The sequence below is a fragment of the Crocuta crocuta genome, unplaced genomic scaffold, assembly GCF_008692635.1.
Source record: "Crocuta crocuta isolate KB4526 unplaced genomic scaffold, BGI_CrCroc_1.0 scaffold29, whole genome shotgun sequence".
Classification (NCBI taxonomy): domain Eukaryota; kingdom Metazoa; phylum Chordata; class Mammalia; order Carnivora; family Hyaenidae; genus Crocuta; species Crocuta crocuta.
In genome coordinates, this window is record NW_027533280.1 from 2,874,136 (window position 1) to 2,893,409 (window position 19,274).

General features: G+C 54.8%; 1 protein-coding gene across 7 annotated transcripts in view; it reads left to right on the top strand.

The window, feature by feature from the left end:
- PITPNM2 (phosphatidylinositol transfer protein membrane associated 2) overlaps positions 1–19,274 on the top strand; it is a 129,795-nt gene that overhangs the window by 29,672 nt on the left and 80,849 nt on the right. The window contains exon 3 of one of the 7 annotated variants that reach the window (XM_077748046.1): positions 792–935. The exons of the other annotated variants lie outside the window; for them this stretch is intronic. The gene's annotated coding sequence lies outside the window, so the exon portion shown is untranslated. The remainder of the gene's footprint in view (positions 1–791; positions 936–19,274) is intronic. 7 annotated transcript variants of the gene reach the window in all.

Here is a 19,274-nt window from a genome sequence, read left to right on the forward strand (position 1 = left end):
TGAAAGCTGAGAGTTCTGGGTGCTCTGTGATGGTGTTTTGACTTTGGTGGGACAGGGCCCGGGTTGTCTGGCCATGCCTGAGCTCCGGGGCAGATCACTCGTTGCTGCTGTGCATTTTATTGAAGGCTTTATTGAGCTTCTTCCAAGTGCCAGGCCAGAGATAAGACATGCTTGCTCTCGAGGAGCCAGCAGTTCAGGGGAGACAGATGGGTGAAACCGCATGCCCCTGGGACAGTGGCGAGCTGCCCACACTCAGGGGATGCCTATCCACGGTCAGGCACTGAGTAGTTTCTGCAATCTCCAGATATCCCCGTGAAAACAAGCCAGAGGCCATTCGGTACACCAAGGGAGCCTGGCTGAATCCACGATCCATCTCTTATAACAGAGGGGGCAAGGAGGGTTGGTGGGGCCTGGGATCTCAATGCCTTACAGCTGTGTCACCTAAAACAGGTTTCACTTAAACCATGATGACCCAGCAGCACCTTGAACTTGATTATACTCCCTGGGAAGCGACCTTGCATTTCATCACTGGGACTTCCTGTATGCCTCTCTGTGAGCGGGGAATGGGCTGGTGACTTATTTTTCGTTTGCGAGTCTGCTCTAATGACGAACTTTAAGTCACTTGTGACCTTCTCGATGCAAAACAAGGCCTGTGAAGTTCCCAGCTCTGCCCGGGAGGGTCTGGGTGTTGTCTTTAGACTCTTCATAAAGAGAGATTTTGTTTTGGCTCTCTTTGGTGAAGCTGAAACTATAGGCCAAAGGAGAGAAACCCGGTTTGATTTTCCTTTCAGCCTTTTAACTTGACCGGTCCCCATCACGATAAATGTACCATCGAGGAATGACAACTTGGAAATTGCTTCCATTGATTGATTTTCAGCTGTCTCCAGAAACGGTTCTCACTGCCCTGTGCTCAGGTTAGCGCCTTGTGACCACAGGTAACAAGAGCAGGGTGCCTGGAAGTGGGAGACCTGGCCAGATGCTGAAGACAGGCATGAGCCCCAGGGGGCCGGGTGTCTGGCCAGAGGAGGTGCGAGGGCAGCAGAGAAACCAGACACAGGCTGTTGAGTCCCTTCCTTCCCTACTGTGTGGGCCTGCCTGCCCTGGGCCACCATGCTGACATGGCTTTCCGGGATTTCACTCCTGCGGTGGTTCTCTCGTTCAGACCCCACTGTCTAGGACAACTGACATTGGGTGCTGTGCCCACAAATTGGTGGTGGGCTTCAGGATGCACACCTCCCATCTGGGCTCAGTCTCCCTGAGAAAAGGGGGTTTGTTGGCTTTTTCTCATTGAGCAGCTTTCTGTGAGGTGGGTTCCCAGATGGGAGGCGTGGCCTTAGGTTGGGCCATCATTTAGCTAACTTGTATTAAGCACCTTCTGTGTGCCTGAGCTGTGCTATGCGCCAGAGGTAAAAATAAATCGGAGTTGTGCTTTGAGCGGGGAGAACCATGCCTCTGCTCTTCCCTCTAAATGACCGTGCCCTCTCTAGGCCATGCACTTTGAATACTAAAGCCATTGTCTCATGCTGTGCCTTCCCCCTTCTCCCTCCGGTCAACTCCTGTGCATTCTTCGAAGCCCAACCAAAATGCCCCCTTTTAAAGTTCCAAATACTTTTGGGAAATATGGTGCACTCACTCCCTGGCTCTGTAAGTTTATTAAATGGAACCAAGTGGGTGAGGATGGAAGGGACGGCATCTCTTTTACATCTTTTACAGCACGTGTTGCCCCAGGGCCAGCCCACCCCATGACCCGCGCTTTACTCCTGCCACGAGGAGACATCTGAGGTCAGGGGCGTGTTTTCTTCAACTACTAAAGCATTTTGCAAAGATGGCCTAGATTTGAAAGGACTGACCAGAGGAAAGGAAGCAAATGAGAAAACCAGCGTAGAGCGTCTCACATGGTGCCTGGCACTTAGTAGGTGGTTAATACATAAACGTTCCTTGCCTAACACAAACAAGCAGAGTTGACTGTGGACTCCAGGGCTGACCGCTGCCTGGGGATGGGTGGCCATGTCCCAGGTTGGCAGAGCTCTCTGATCAGCTCTGTGTGGGGCTTGGAGTGGACAAGCGAACAGTTCCTTCTATCTGTGAGGTCAGGAAAGGCTCCTGGGACTGGGGGCCCTGGAGCTATGGAGTCACAGTGTAAAGGAGGGTGTTTAAGGATGCACCTGCCCCAGGGGAGACGGCCTGGGTTCTCTCTTCTACAAAGGAATGGCCCGTGCTGGGCTGATTCCTAAGCCCTGTGAATGACACAGGAAGCCAGGGACAGGCCTGGCTTAGAGAAGTGAACAGCTGGCGGAATGCCACAGTGTGGCCACCACTGCCCCCCGCCCCAGCCAGGGGGACTCCCCCTGCTGTATCTCCCTGAGCATGCTGGGCTTGTACACTTCTGGTTTTGCACAGCTTGCTGGTTTTTTAGCAGCTTGACTGAAATGTAATTTATGGAGCATACAATTCAGCGATTTAAAGTGTACAATTCAGTGATATTTCATATATTCACAGACTTATGCAACCATCAGAAAATTTTGGAACATTTTTGTCACTCCAAAAAGAAGCCTGTCACTCCCTTCCCCCGCCCCCTGGGGCAACCACTAATCTGCTTTCTGTCCCTGTGGAGCTGCCTGTTAGGGACATTCTGGGTAATGGGATCGTACACTATTTGGCCTTTTGTGACTGGCTTCTTTCGCTCAGCATCATCTTTTCAGGATTTATCCATGCTTCACTTTGGTTTTTGGCTGTTACGAATAACGCGGCTGTGAACATTCATGTGCAAGCGTTCGTGTGGACTCCTGTTTCATTCCTCCTGAGTATGTCCCAGGGAGCGGAATTGCTGAGTCATACGGTAACTCAGTCTTTAACATTTCGAGGAGCTGCAGGCTTTTCCAAAGCAGCTGTCCCATTTTACAGTGCACATTAAAAAAAACTTTTTTAAATATTTATTTTTGAGAGAGAGAGAGAACAAGAATGAGTAGGGGCGGGGCAGAGAGAAAGACTCACAGAATCCAAAGCCGGCTCCAGGCTCCACACTGTCAGCACAGAGCCCGACATGGGGCTCAAACCCACGAACCATGAGATCATGACCTGAGCTGAAGTCGGACGCTTAACTGACTGAGCCACCTGGGCGGTACCCACATTTTTTTATACCGATAGACATGGAGAGTTGGGCCAGAATGGCCAGGGCTCCTGGGAAGGAGGGAGAGGGACCAGGGGCTAAAAATCCCCACGGGGTGGAGGTGTCATGTCAGGGATCAGCCCAGAGGCCCTGTCAGAGAACACCCCACTCAGACCACAGATACAGCCATGAGGAAGGCGAGTGAGTCTCCTCAATCCCGTTTGCTCAAAGGCTCTGCTCCTGAGCTCTGTGCTGGGGCCCAGCCCTTCTTAGTCTGACTCCATCTCACTACCCTTGACCCTGCACTCCTACCGCTGCCATTCCCCAGACGCACCGTGCACTTTGAGTACTAAACCATGCGCTCACCATATTCCCTGTGTCTTTCCCCCTTCTCTCCTGATAAACTCCTATGCATCCTTCAGAGCTCCACCAAAATGCCCCCTCTTCTATGAAATCTTCCCCATCAGGCTGGCAGCTGGCAGCTTCTCTCTGCTCCAGCCGCGCTCTGTTCCTTCCTGTATTAATACATGGGCTCCAGTGAGTGCCTGTCCCCGATCCCAGATGGCGAGTTCTTTCAGGATGCTGAAGCTAAGGACCAGGAACAGCCCACTGTTCCCCTGAGGTGCCTGCTGCTTCTTCCCTGACCAGCCAGGTTGTCTCCGCTTTTACTGCCTTCCAGGAGGTGGGAGGTGGCTGGGTAAGCTGGAGGCCGCGCATACGCTTTCACAGCGAGCTGAGTGCCTGTGTCCAGGTGGGAGGGGGGGAGATGGAGGGTGTGTCCCCCCAGCCTTGGTGCATGGGCGACCTGCTTTTTTGTGAGCGTGTGTCCGGGAAGCTGCAGAGCCCTCCTGCCCCCTCCCTCTGAGTCTCCGTTCTGCCTCTGAGCTGATTAACATGCTGACGTCCATCAGGAGATCGCGTCACTTTTGGTCTCCCGGTAGCCCGGCAGCTGAGATGGATTGTTCTGGACGTGTCCGCCGCACCACTACCGAGGGCTCTGGCCAGCGGGGAAAGAGGGATTATGTTGTTCCCATCTGGCTTCAGCTGCCTCGCCGGCCCATCCAGCTGTTCCCTGTTCCCCACTGCCAAGCAGCAGATGCCGGGGGCGAGGTCGGCCTGGGAGCCGGGGACCTGCCCATCATCCTCACGTGAATGTCTTCAAGGCTATTTCTGGCCTTGCCATTATCCCAATGGCTTCAGGGGATAAATATAGACACGGATTGAAAAGCCCCAGTGGCAGGCAGGCAGGCAGGCAGTACTGGGGAGTGTGCGGACGGGGTGCTTGGCTATAAATAAGTCTGCTAGAACACCCCCCCAGCCATGCCGCCACCAGCCGTGTGTGGAAAGACAGATTTCCTTGCTGACTCCCTCCCAAAGCCCACGTGTGCCTGGGGGCCCCCCGGGAGTGGGGGAGGGGGGAGGGTGCAGGTCTGTCAGAACCTTGTGCAGAAGGGTGGGCGGCTGGGAGTCACCCCTTAGGGTAGTTTTCAAAGGGGAATGGCCAGTGGACCCCACGGGAGCCCTAGGGACAGCTGCGTGGAGGGACCGTATGTTGTGCTAAGATCCATGGCCCGTTCAGCGTCCTCCCCGAGGCTCCGTCTCCCCAAGGCCCAGTTCCTGTTGTCGAGCTGCCCGCAGACAAGGGCTGGGCCGTACGTGGTTCTGGGGCCCAGGCGGCAGCGCGGCTTTCTCAGGCCTCACGCCCATCTTCTCTTCTGCTTCCTCCCTGCCCGGGCTCACCCTCCTGACAGGGGCATAGCTCTGTTTATCTCCTGCTTCCCCCGTCCTCAGTGCTCGGTCGAGGGAGCGGCCCTTGCTGAGGCTGGAGTTGCAGGGGCGGGGGTCCNCTTCCCGTGGACGGGGAGAGTAGTCGGTAAGCTGGCAAGAATCCTGTGAGCTTCCCGTGAATAAAATGTCGTTTCTGTGCAGTCACTGAGCCCGGGGAGCGGCTTTCTGTGGGCCTGCTGGCCTCCCGTGGCCTCTGCCAACAAAGGCCAAGAGCTGGAGTGTGTGAGCAGAGCCGGGGCGGGGAAGAAGTCTCACCTCCTAACACTGCCTGCATAGATGCTGCCCTGCCTGCTGGCTGCCTACACCTGGCCAGTGGGCAGCTGCTGCATGGGGATGCGGCCAGGCCTGCGGGAGACGAGGGGTCTATGCCCCTGCCCTGCAGTAATCCCAGAGCAGGAGGCTTTAACCCTGACTGTGGGCTGGGAGCTGAGCTTAACCCAGTCTGATGAACCCCCACTCTCAGGAGCTCATTGGCCCCTGGAGGGGACAGAGTCTGCCCGTGGTGGTGCCCATGCTACATTCCTGTGGGGAGGGGGCAGGGAGCCCAGGGAGGAAGACCCCATGCGTTCACCCCATGCAATGCTCGGTTCGCCCCACAGCTGAGGTGGGGTCTGCGTAAGCAGGGAGGGCCTTCCCTGCAGAAGGAACAGCCTACGCAAAGGCATGGAGGCACGGTGGCTCCCACCATGAGTCTGGTTAGGGGGTGTGCTGGGAGGCAGGCAGAGTGGAAGGAAGGAGCCAGGTGTGGGGGGGTCGTGCGCTGGTTAAGGGGTGTGGATGTCCTCTTGAGAGCAGAGGGGGAGCGTGGAGGGGCTATTATCCCAGGAATGTCACGCTCTGATGTGGGTATCAGAAAAGGGCTTCATCTGGCTTCATGTGGATGACAGGTCGGAGGCGGGGGGAGGAGGGGGCAGGCTGATGGCAGCGTCACGGTGTCTTGCTTTCTCGAGTACGTACCTGAAAGATTTTTTTCTGTTTTTAACTGAGCCTGTAAAGCGAAGACGTAAGCGTGTGGGTGCATGCCCAAGAGAGTGGCATTTCTCAAGATGGCAGTGCTGAGCTGCCGTCCACAGACGCCCATCATGAAGCCGCCATCGGCTCCCCATGTCACGAGAGAGGTGACTTTGTCCAGCAAGCTGGCCACCTGCCAGTAGCCAGATCTGGAGCCTAGATAAGTGACCCCCAAGGGGCTCAGCCCATGACCTGGGGTTCCCTGTAACCCCAAATCTCCCGGCTGTAAAGAGATGTTAATGTGTGGCTGTCAGCATCCCCTCCCCCTGCCGCTACCCTCCCCTCCTCACCCCAGTGCTGAGTGAGTCCTGGCACCCCAAAAGAGAGCAACTCTAAAGTGTTGTTTGACAGAAAGATAAACATTTGCTTAAGCGAGCCGCAGGACCCAGAAGTTAATCTGCTCATGTAAATATTTTCATGTATTTATGATTCTGCGGGTGTATTTTGATACAAGAAAGGAGAGATTTGCATGGCCCTGACCCTGCCTTCGGGGAAAGGGTGTGATGCTGACTACCGAGTACGTGAGTCAGAGGCCCCACGCTGGTCTGGAGCCCTGGTGTCTGTCTGCAAGGGACTGAGAAGATCAGAGCCAAGATGCTCCCAAAGGCCATGCGAGGCCGGACCTCCATTTCTCCGATGGGGCCTGGAAGCAAACCGTTTCTGTCCTCAGCAGCGCCTCTGACACAACATGTGTGGACCTTCCCGGCCACGCAGTCCTCTGGTTATCTGTGGACACCAGCTGGTGTCCCCTGTGTCGGTTCCATTCTGACACCAGCGCCCCAGAGTCGGCGCAGACGCCACTGGTTCAGGGCTCCGTCCATTTCAGATGCCGGTCGATCCCAAAAAAGGGTCCTGGGTTTCCCACCCTTCTGTCCCACATGATACACCCCTCCCTCCGCCTCCGGCTTGATAACCTGCTAGAATGGTTCGCAGAACGCAGGAAACATTTGCTGATGTTTGCTGGTTTATTATAAAGGGTGTGATAAAGGACACAGATGAACAGCCAGATGAAGAGGTGAGGTCTGGAAGGATCCCTACCTCAGGAGCTTTGTCCCTGTGGATTGGGAGAGTGCTGCTCTTCCAGATGTCATCCTGGACGCTCTCTGAACCCTGTTGTTTAGGGTTTTTATGCACAGATGATTAAATCATTGTCGCTGTGATTAGTTCAGTCTCTAGCCCCTTCTCCCCTCCTGGGGGTAGGGGAAGGGGGAGGCAGGGGCTGGTCACTGGGGCTTCCTCTGGGGAGTTCAGCCTCCAGCTCATTAGCATACAGAAGACACTCTTATCAATCAGGAAATCACTGGAGTTTTAGGAGCTCTGTGGCCGGAAAAGGAAGCAAAGACCAAGTATGTGTTTTTTATCATAGCACAAGATCATGGAGAAACTGATCCCCAAGGAGGCTAGGTGAAGGGACCTGTGTTCCGAGGCCCCTGAGGGACTCAGCAGCAGAGGCTGGGCTTTCCCAGGGCTGCACCCAGATCCGCCAGGCCCCCTCTGGGGTCGGTGGGTCCTGGCACCTGTGGAAGGCACTTCCTTCCTGGCCCGAGGGGCTGGAAAGCTGAGGGCATGTGCTTGGCCCTTGGGGACCCCCCGAGGTGCTCCTGTACCCTCTCTGTCTTGCCTTGTCCCCTGCCCTGCGATGTCCAGCCCTTGCTGGTGGACCTGGCCCAACCTTGCTCCCTCACCCACCTGCCTCCCGTTGGGCCTCTTGAGCCGAGCAGGGCGGTGGTCTGTGCCTGGCTTGCCTGGTCTGGAAGGCAGGCCGGCGCCGGGTTGAGGTCCTGAGGCTTAGCGACAACCTGCGTTCGGATTCTGCCAGGTGCTATCACCCTCTGAGCCTTGTCAGTCAGACTCTGCAAGACGGAAATTGTAAAATGTCACCTCCTAGAGTTCGAGGGAGGGTGACAGAGAACACGTCTGGGAAGGCGAGCTAGCTAACGCGCATTGCTGGCCTTACTTGCCCATTTCAGCTGCCCTTTGAAGGAGCCGGTGGCGACCCCTCTGCACAGACACAGAATTGAGGCCCAGGGAGGTGGTAGGGGAGGCCTGAGCAGCTTTCCTGAGCTCCTGTTCCCTGTCCGGTCACCGAGCTGAGATGGCCCCCTCGGAATGTATGGTTGGCCTGGGTTGGTGAGGCTGAGATGAGATATGTGCTTCTGAAATGAGGCGCCTGGCTCCGTAGAAAACTTGTGATCCTGTAATGTGGGCAGAGGCAGCCGCCGCCTGTGGCAGGGTGAAACCAGGCCTGTTTGACAGTGCTTTGGGGTGCACTCGCCCCGACCAGGCTTTCACACTGTCCCCCTGTCTGCGCTGGGCCAGCTATAGCCTCAGACCCCAGGCTCTGGCTCAGGTCCTAGGCTTTGTCCTTGAGGTAACTGCGTGCTGATGGAGGCCAGCTCTGCCTCTGCAAACTCCAGACTCCTCACTGTGGACCCCGGTCTTCTCTGGCCACTGCCCCCAGCTCATGGGATCCTTGGATCCCGGTGCCGGCGGGCAGGCTGGTCAGGGTGCAGGGCCCCTGCCCCAGAATAATACACGCTTTTGGTTCCTCTTGGCACCAAGCATCATCACTGCCGTCTGTCGCTGCCGTTGTCTTAGAGGTGAGAGAGGCATGGCCATCTGTAGTCAGGCCCTGTGCGCCCGCAGACAGCTCTCAGGGTTGGGGGCTTTAAAGATGGGGAGCATCAGGGGCACCTGGGTGGCTCGGTCAGTTGGGAGTCCTACTTCGGCTCGGGTCATGATCTCACAGTTCGTGAGTTCCAGCCCTGCTTTGAGCTCTGTGCTGACAGCTCAGAGCCTGGATCCTGCTTCGGATTCTGTGTGTCTCTCTCTCTGCCCCTCCTCCGCTCACACTCTGTCTCTCCCAAAAATAAACAAACATTAAAAAAAAATTTTTTTTAAAGGATGGGGAGCAGCAGTTTCTGCCCAGGGCCACTACCACCTGTTCTCTGGTTCCTTGGGGCAGTGAGGAGAGCCATGTCTTCTTGTTTTCCCTCCCAGTGCTGCCCCGGAGGGACCGACGATCCCCTGAGCTGTTGTCACACCAGCGAGGGTGCTGGGGAGTGATGGCCAGAAGGCAGGGCTCAGGGGCAGGCGGAGCCTCTACTTCAGAGCCTCCTCCATCAGTGGTGACAAATACTAGTCTTATTTTTGCATGCTTTATTTTTATTTATTTACTTGAAAAAAATTTTTTTTCAGTGTTTATTTATTTTTGAGAGAGAGAGAGATAGTGAGCAGGGGAGGGGGAGAGAGAGAACAGAGGATCCAAAGCAAGCTCTGAGCTGTCAGCACAGAGGCCGAACCAGGGCTCAAACCCACGAACCGTGAGATCATGACCTGAGCTGAAGTCGGACGCTCAGCCAACTAAGCCCCCCAGATGCCCCCAATTTTGCATGTTTTAAATAACAGCTTTATGGAGATATGATTCACATCCCCTACAGTTCACCCATTGAAAGTGTGCAAATTCAATGGTTGTTAGTACAATTGACCCTGGAACATCACAGGTTTGAACTATCCACTTATACATGGATTTTTTTTTCAGTAAATTTGGGACGGGTCTGTACATGTATTTTCTCTTCTGAATTTCTTAGTAATTTGTCTTTTCTCTGGCTTCCTTCATTGTAAGAATACAGTACTTAATACACAGAACATACACATACCAAATACGTGCTAATGGACTGTGTTATGGGTCAGTCTGCTGGTCAGCAGTACGCTGTTAGGAGTTACGTTTCTGGAGAGTCAAAAGCTACATACAGATTTTCAGTCACTCGGCGGGGGAGGCGAGCCCCATAAGCCCTGTGGTGTTTGCGGGGGGTGGGTAACTGTATACACACAGGTGTCTGTGATCATTGCCACGATGAGTTTTAGGACAGACTCACCACTCCTAGACATCTCCTGCCCTCCAGGCCCTGGCAGACACTGGTCTGCTTTCTGCCTTCACGGACTTGCTGTTCCGGACATCCCATATGAATGGAGTCATACACTCTGTGGCCTTTTGTGACCGGCTTCTTTCATTTAGTGTGTTTCCTAGTTTATTCATGTTGTAGCCTGTGTCAGCCCATGGTTCGTTCTTTTTTATGGCAGAATGATACCCATTGTATGGATGGACTGCATTTTGGTTTTCTGCTTCTATTTTTAATTTGTATTTATTTATTTATTTAAAAAAATTAAAAAAAANCCTATTTTAAATTTTTATAAAATGTTTATTCATTTTTAGAAGAGAGAGAGATCCAGTGCAAGCAGGGGAGGGGCAGAGAGAGAAGACACAGAATCTGAAGCAGGCTCCAGGCTCTGAGCTGTCAGCACAGAGCCCAATGCGGGGCTTGAACCCACAGACTGCGAGATCATGACCNAATCATGACCTGAGCTGAAATCAAGTCAGACATTTAACTGACTGAACCACTCAGGCGCTCTGAGAGAGAGAGGGAGAGAGAAGGAGAGGGAGAGAGAGAATCTTAACCAGACTCCATGAGCCCAGCAGCAAGCTCCATCCTATGACTCTGGAATCATGACCTGAACCCAAATCAAGAGTCAGACGCTCAACTGACTGAGCCACCCAGGTGCCTCTGCTTTTCCATTATTAAAGGATGATTTTCTGTCTCAAGAAGCATTCTGACCTGCGGAGGGGATCAGGGCACCACTGAATAGAGAATGTGAACAGCACAAACCGTGGCTTCCAAGGGAGGCTCCTGAGGGTGGAGGGTGTTCTTTCTCTGAGCAGTCGCCGGGGAGGGAAAAGGAAGAATTAGGAGACCGGGAGCATGAGGGCCCGGTTCAGATTTCCTGGTGACTTTTCTTTCCTCTTTCCACGTGAGGCAGGGAGATGCTAGGCCTCAGCCAAGGCGGTGGGCTCCCTGAAGGAGGCCTGGGTCCCAAGGCTGGAGCCTTGGAGCGTGTATGTCCCCAGGCCTTGCTTTGAGGTGGCATCTGCAGCCTCAGGGAGCCTTACAGGCAGATCTAGGAGTCCAGATTAGAGCCTGCCTGATTGATCACAACCCAGGGATTAGGGGAGGGCAGTTAAGCATTTGTTGAATCTTGCTCTTAATTGTCTCCTCTTTTCAAGCAGAGTGCCTAGTAATCCTGCTGTTGAAGGCTGTGGTGTGGCACGTCTCCCTGGTGTGGAGAATAGAGTCTTGTATCGAAAGGCACCATACATACCTCTCAGCTCTTTGCAGGCCCCACCTGAGCCGTGGCTGGTTCTGAGGTCCGGGGATTGCAACCAGGGGCCACAGGGAAGATTCTGTAGCAGGTGGGGCCTCCTTCACCCACTGCCAAGTGTGAGTGCAAAGCACTGGGCCGGAGGAATTCTCCCCCGAGCCGCTTTCCTGCAGGGCCTCCTCCCGTTCCGAAACTAAGCAGCAAGGCAGGGCTGCATGNACTTCACCCACTGCCAAGTGTGAGTGCAAAGCACGGGCCGGACGAATTCTCCCCCGAGCCGCTTTCCTGCAGGGCCTCCTCCCGTTCCGAAACTAAGCAGCAAGGCAGGGCTGCATGGAGACGTGGTTCCCGGACTGTCTCCCGGCAGCAGCCCCCCCTCCATGCCCCCCCCGCAGCTGGATGCTTTGTGCACTTCATTTCATTTCACTCTCGCATCAGCCCTGCAAGGCGGGGGTGACAAATGAGGGCTTACGGCCGGAGTCCTCTGTGCAGGGTGGGGTGGCCCAGGGATCAGGGCTTATCTTCATAGGAATTTCAGGTTGGTGGGGATGTGGGGCGAGGCCTCCTGGGTCCGACAGCCAGACTCCTGGAGGCTCTGGGTGGCGGCCTGCCTGGGGATTGCAACGTCACCATCTTTTAAAATTGAGGTGCCCGGCCGGCTCAGTCAGTGGAGCATGTAGCTCTTGATCTCGGGGTTGTGAGTTCAAAACCCCGCACTGGGTGGAGAGATTCCTTAAAAATAAAACTTTAAAAAAATAAAATAAAATACATCAGCAGGGCTGCCCCTTGTGTTTGTTTCACAGCAGGCACTCCTTGCATTTGGGCCTTAACCAGATGGTGACCCTGTCCCCCAACCCCCACACCCCCCCAGGCCTGTGCAGGGGGAAGGGTAATGAGCATCCAGAACCATCACCGCTACGTGGAGAAGTTGGATTTATGGGCTTAATAACCTCCCCGCCCTCTGTAGCGCTGAGAACAAAGTGGCAAAACCGATAAAGCCTCTGTTTTCTCGGAGACAGAAGGTGGCTCTCGCGCCCTGGTTTGCACCTGCGTCCTCCCGCCTCTGCGCGGCTGCTCCTGGGGTTACACATCACTTGGGCGCTTCTGGAAGCCTGCCTCCTAAGGAAGCGGCTGCAGAAGGTGATCCTGCCACGGAGTCAGGCCCCATGGGGCAGGCGAGGAGGCCCGCCGAGTGAGGGAGCGCCCCTCGCCGTTTCTGCAAGGCCACCCGTGGCTGGCGGCCTGGCCCCGTCAGTGTCAGCAAGGGGTGACAGCAAGGGGTGACCTGGGAGCCACCTGACCCCGTGCTGTTCCCGGGAGCCGCCTTCCTCCTGTGCGCCCGCAGCCCGTCCTCCCCGCTCGCCGCCAGCTCGTGCTCCCCGCTCTGAAGAGGCACAGCCCGTTTCCACAGGAAACCTCGAGTCCAGCACGAGTGTCCGGAGGCGGCTGCTGATACTTCGTGGGTGTTGCCCTGCCCCCGGGGCCCGTGCTGGGTGCTTCTCTTACGTTCCCTCATTTCGTCTTCGCAAGGACCCCACTAGGCCCGCGCCGCTGTTAACCTTATTCTGTACATGTGGGAACGCAGAGGGGAGGGGATATGGCCGGGCACCGCCAGCCTGGCTTTGGACTCCCTTTGGAGGCCGTGCTGCCCAGAGGGGGGCCCCCGGGGTCCCTGGGCAGGACGGAGTGCCTGTCAGGGCTTCAGTTTCTACATGTGTGGAAAGAAGGACAAGCCGGCCTCCTAGGTCTGCCCTTTGGAGCTTCCAAGGTGACCCTGCTGGCCCGTGTTGCCCATGGATGTCGGGGGAAGGATGGGGTGTGACAGCCAAGGCACAGTGTGGTGTATGCCGTCCACTCCTGCGGATCTCTTGCTCTGGAAAGCCGGCCACCATGTCCTGAGGACGGGCAAGACCTCTGGCTCACAGCCAGCACTAACTTCTTGGTCCCGTGAGTCAGTGCCCTCACACGTGGCTCTTCCAGCCCCAGTCAGAGCTTTTATGTCACTGCAGCCCTTGTCAGCATCTTGACACTGACATCAGGAGAGATCTGGAGCCGGAACCACCCAGCTGAGCTGCTCTTAGTGTCCTGAGGCATAGAGACAGTATGAAACTATTAACGCTTATTGGTGGTTTTTTTTTTTAAAACATTTATTTATTTTGAGAGACACAGGCAAAGTGTGAGTGGGGGAGGGGCAGAGAGAGAGGGAGACACAGAATCCGAAGCAGCTTCAGCTCTGAGCTGTCAGCACAGACACAGGGCTCGAACTTACGAGCCATGAGATCATGACCTGAACCGCAGTCGGACTTTTAGCCCAGTGAGCCACCCAGGCGCCCCTAAACGTTGATTGTTGTAAAGCGTTCAGTTCTGGGGTAATTTGTTACCCAGCCATAGACAGCCAACAGAGTGCCACACATGCTGTTTCCTTTCTGCTCTTCCTCTGAGTCGTCTCTGCCTGTGGGGCTGACCTCATTGTCTTTCCAGTGGCCACGGAGATACCCACTGGTTGGCTCTCCCTCATAACTGCAGGTTTGTGGGCTGGCAGCAAGGCCTTTGCACAGAGCACTGTGGTTTGTCATCCAGAACCCAGAGGTCATGTCTGCTTTGCCAGTGCCCGGATCCTGCCATCCTTGGCCAGAGCTTGAGGGCTGGTAGGGAGGTGAGGGGGTACAGGGAGGCAAAGGAAGACAGAGGCCTGTCCCACAAATCAGTGGCTAATCCAGAAGTTTCTCTGCTTTTGTTTTCATGTGTGCTTTTGCAGAGGGTGAGGCAGGGATGTTCTGGAACTTTCCAGTCTGCGGATGAAAGGAAGGTTTGTGTTCTGGCTTTCTCCCCAACATTCTTTGTCTTTCTCTTCCCTTGGCACAGTTTTGCAGACCACTTGAGACTGGAGTGATTCCCTTTTCCCTTGGTGGGTCTGCAGAGAGCAAGGCCTGGGCCCATCGGAGAACTGAGGGCAGCTGCCAGTCTTCTCAGGGCAGGACTCAGGACTGGCAGCGAGGGCTCCCTTTGGAAACTGGCCAGACGTCGAAGGGCTGTAGGAGGAAGGCAGGGAAGGTGTGGGCTGGGCAGCGAGGCCTGGGTGCCGTTGGCCTCCTTTGTGGGAGCCAGGCTGGCTGGCTGGTCCAAAGAACTGCCCCAGCCTGAGGGCAGCGTGCACTTCTGCCAGTGGTGCCCCTGCTGCTGGCACAAAACACACAACCAGGCTGACCTTGCTGGCCACTTTTAAGATGGTGCATTTCAGACCAACAGCCTGATGTCTACTGCCCTGGGGGTCGGCGTTAGGGGGGCAGGTGGGAGTGGAGACAGTTCTACAACCTCAGACTTCTCCAAGTTTGCCCAAAGGGGCCCTAGATATTCCCTGTAAGATGCCTCACTGAAGTCTGGTGACTGCCATGTCCCGAAGGACTTGTCCTGTGCCTTCTCAGTCTCCATAGAAATAAGATGACTTTATGTGGTTAGGAGAGAGACCACTGTGTTCAACTTGGTTTTGTCTGCTCTGGCTTGTTGACTCTGTACGTGCCTTTAAATTGTTTTTTAATGTATGTTTGTTTATTATTTTTTTAAAGTTTGTTTATTTATTTATTTTGAAAGAGAGAGTGTGTGCAAGCAGGGGAGGGGCAGAAGGAGAGGGAGACAGAGAGAATCCCAAGCAGTTGCCACACTGTTAGCGTGGAGCCCAATGTGGGGCTCGAACCCACAAACTGGGAGATCACGACCTGAGCGGAAACCAAGAGTCAGCCACTTAACTAACTGAGCCACCCAGGTGCCCCAAATGTGTATTTATTTTTTAGAGAGAGAGAGAGAGAGAGCGCGCGCGCACGCACGCACGCGCACAAATGGGGGAGGGGCAGAGAGAAGAGGGACAGAGGGCTCCATGCTGGCAGCAGAGACCCCTGTGCAGGGCTTGAACCCACAAACTGTGAGATCAAGACCTGAGCTAAAGTCGGACACTCAGTTGACTGAACCACCTAGGCCCCTCGTACATGGCTTTAAAAAGTTTGTTGTATATCTTTCGTTGTCTAGTTATCCCTAATTAACTCACTCATCAGAGCTTAGTTTTTAAAAAAAATGCACTTTTTATTGAACTATAACAAACATGCAGAAAATGTACAAATATTAAGCATACTGCTGATGACTTTGTATAGACTGACCCCAGACTAACTAACAGGACATCATGAGTCCCCAGAAGCTTTCGCCACTTGTCTGCCAACCACCTTCCCTTCTTCTTCTCCTTTTTTTTTTTTTTTTTAAGGTTATTTATTTAGAGAGAACAAGCAGGGGAGAGGCAGAGAGAGGGAGACAGAGGATCTGAAGCAGGTTCTGTGCTGACAGCAGCAAGCCCAATGTGGGGTTCAAACTCATAAACTACAAAATCATGACCCAAGCTGAAGTCAGATGCTTAACTGACTGAGCCACCCAGGCGCCCCCCACCTTCCCGTCTAAAGCCATCAGCAGTTTGTGAACACCACTCACATGCCAGACATTGTTCTGAATCCTGGAGACTCAGGAGTGAGAAAGACAAACTGGTGGTGTGCTAAATGCCGGGAAGGAAAATAAGAGAATAGAGTGGAGAGAGAGGGTTGGGTGGCAGGGGGTTTTAGATAGCATATTCAGAGAGGACCTCTCTGTAGAAACCTACGTAGACTTGGGGAAACAAGTCATGTAACGTCTGGGTAAGAAGGAACAACAGGTGCAAAGGCCCTGAGGTAGAAGTGTGCTTGGCAAGTTTGAGGAACAGTGGGAGAGGCTAGGGTGGCTGGAGCTGAAGGAGACAGAAGAGATTCTAGGGGATAAAGAGTCAGGGGCCCAGTCCTGGAAGACTTAGAGGTCATGGTAGAGACTGGTCTTGATTCTAAGTGTGAAGGGAGTTTGAGGTAGAGGAGTGACATACCCTGTTTACGTTTTTAGGTGCTCACTTTGGCTGCCCTGGGCTGGTGGCAGGGAGACCAGATAGAAATTCAGTGCCGCAGGAGCCTACCTAGCACCTTGGTCACTGAGCAGGTTTGCAGATAGCCTTTAGAAAGTGGCCTAGAGGGGAGTGACTCACCTTTGTAGAGGAGTTGAAAACAGCTCGCCCTTTAGCTGTGTGCAGGGAATCTCCTGCCTGTGTGTGTGTGGTGGGGGAGGGGCATGTCTCCCTGGGCGGGCGTGGGCTTTCAAGGGTCCCCTAGGTCTCTGAGCTGCCAGGAAGGCAGAGCCGGGCATGGAGCTCTTCCTCCCCTCCGGCACCCCAGCCGCGTTCTGAGGAAGTTAATACACTCTCGGTGCTGTGACCAACGCAGCTGGCTGAGTGCAACTAAGTACGCGGATCTTGGGCTTGACACTGGCGACCTTAGGAGAAACCAGGCCAGTGTAGCCCTGCTGTGGGCTTCCCCGTGGGATCTGCTCTGAGAAGTTTACCGCTGGCTTCTAGGGACTCACGTAGTCCGGATGTCAGAGCTGCGGAAGCTGGCGGTTGGGGGGGGGGGGTCCTAGCACCGCTTGCTTGGGGCTCCTCTCTCTGTGCCTCCCTCCATCACTCCCACCCTCCTCCCTCCCTTCCTTCTCCCCTTCCTCCCTCCCTGCCTGCCTTCCCCCTCCCTCCCTTCCTCCCTTCTTCCTCCCCTTTCCTTCCCCTCCTTCCTTCTCACTTTCCTCCCTTCCTTCCTACTTTCCTTCCTCCCTCCCTCCATCCCCCCTCCTTCCATCCACCTCCAGAAACCTTTTCTTTCCCCAAACAGAAATCCTGTCCCCATTAAGCACTAATCCTCCATTCCCCTCTCCCCATCACCACCCCTCTCCTTTCTGTCTCCTCGAATCTGCCAGTTCTAGGCACCTCCTGTAAGTGGAATCATAAAGAACTTGTCCTTTGTGTCTGCCCACTGTCACTTAGCATAATGCTCTCAAGGTTCGCCCATGCTGCTGGGGGTGGACTTTTTAGAAACCAGTGGGGCGTTAGCACTGCAAGCCTGCCCTGTCCCTGGCGCCACCAGGAAACAGAAGGGGAAGAGCAGGGCAGGTCCTGGGTAAAGTAGCTCACAGCCTCCCGCGCGCCCGGAGGCTGGGGCTCCAACCCCTGGCTTCACCTGTCTGCGCTTCTCCGGGACAGTGGGCACACCGGAACCGAGGCCTCCAACACGCATTTCGTCCTCCGTGGTGCGTATGACCCCTGGGAGGTTCATTTGCCCTGGGTCCCGGGTTATGTGCTCATGCGCTTCCCAACTCAGGCTCATTTTTCTCTTCTGTGAAATGGGTCTCATGCCCTGACTCTCAGGTTGCTTTCTACCCGATTCAGCCGCTTCCCACAGCCAGCCTTGACCTGACCCTTGCGCCAGGCTGACCGCGGGCAGGAGGGGGAGGAGTACTTCTCAGACTATGACTTTTTTATTTATTAAAAATTAATTAAGGGCCTTTGATGTATCAGGACTTAAGAGGGGCTGACAGGTCACATGGTCTCTGAAAGCACAGGGCTGGTAATCCATTTAAAAAAACATTGTCTTCTTCTTTTTAATTTAATGGAGGAAATCATTAGCTGGGAAATTGGTAGAACTGATTTATTCCTGTTTTGGGGAGGGGGAATGGAAGAGAAAATCTGCTCTAATTGCTGCTTGTTCTAGAAATATGTCAGCAAATATTCCCATTAGCTGGGCCTGGTATGGGTGGAGGCAGACACTGAGATTTCTTCCCCGCATTCAAATCATGCTCTGAGTGGGGGCAGGGCGCTGTTTCTGGGCCCAGGTGGGTGGCCGTAGTGTCCTCACGTCCACAATGACACATCTTAAAAGCCCCAGCAGACCTGCCCTGGCCCCCTGCTGGGGGCGTCATTGCCTGAGAGCCCCAGGGACCTCCTCCTCAAGTCCTCGTTCCCAGGGACGCGGGATCAGGACCCCCGTCTGGGAAAAAGGACTACGTGCCTCTTGGGCTCCGTCCGGTTCCAGGGAGAGGGAGCTGGGTTCACCCTAAAAATAACCAAACATGCAAACAGCTTCAAAACATGCAAATGTTTTTCATATCTGTGGGCCAAATAATTTAAAGGTACAGCAGTTTTTCCACTGTCCCAGTCTGTTTGTTTTCCCGCGAGTGGGTGGAGCTCTGGCCTGGTCCGGGGCACTTCTGGGGTCACTGTCTTCTAGCGCAGTGACCTGCCTGAGGTCTAGCTGGCTACTGATGCCTAGCCACACACTCTTGGCACCTGTCTTCTCGTAACGCCTCCCGCCTTGGGGGCACCCCAAATTGGCGAGAGGTGAGCACCCCCTTGCACTGTCACCCCTTCAGCTTGCTGCACGTGCGGAGGGGTCCACCTAATTCCATTTTCCAAGCTCTCTGGCCCAGAACATAGGTAAATGAGTTCACAGAGAGTAGCAGGCTATAAATAGGCTGGAGGTGGAGAAGGTAAAAGGCAAGGGACCACCACGGTCGCGAGCCTCAGACCCTCAGACAGGCCCCGGTCTCCTAACTCCATGCTGACACAGCTACCCCCCACCATGGGCACACTGGAGGCCCCAGGCCCTTGCTCACCCCTGACTCTCCTCCTGCCCTGGACGGAACTAGGTACTGTGAGCCTTCAAAGCACATTGTCACGTCCATGGCAGGGGGACTCTGCTCCCGCAAAACCCTCCCATAGACATGCCACCTCTGGGGAGAAAGCCCATCAAGTGGGGGTCCTGAGGGGCTGAGTGGGGAGGGGCTGCTGTGGGGGGAGCTGGTCCTCGGCGGGGGGAGGGGTGGGCCCAGAGCCAANCCTTCTCAAAGTCTTTAATCATGCATTCATTCATCTGTTCATTCATTCATTCAGTGCCTGCTGGGTGTCAGGTGCTCTTATAGGCGCCGGGGGGACAGCACTGAACACAGCCAGCCCACAGCCTGCCCCCCCTTGAACCTCTGTTCCAGGGGGAGAAGCAGTTTTGTTTTTAAAAAAGAACACCCTGGGGCGCCTGGGTGGCTTAGTCGGTTAAGCGTCCGACTTTCGCTTAGGTCATGATCTCGNTTGAACTGAAGTCAGACGCTTAACAGACTGAGCCACCCAGGCACCCCTGTATTTTAACTTTAATTTAAAAAGTAAAAACAGCAGGAGAAGGAAAAGTAGGTAGTATCATCGATAAGGCTGAGGCTATGCAGCAAGTGAGGAAGGTCAGGGGGCGCTTACTTGGGGTTAAGGGTCAGAAGGGGCCCAGAGCAGAGGCTGCAGGAGGGGAGGGGGCTCTGTGCCCAGGGCAGGTGGGGGGTGATG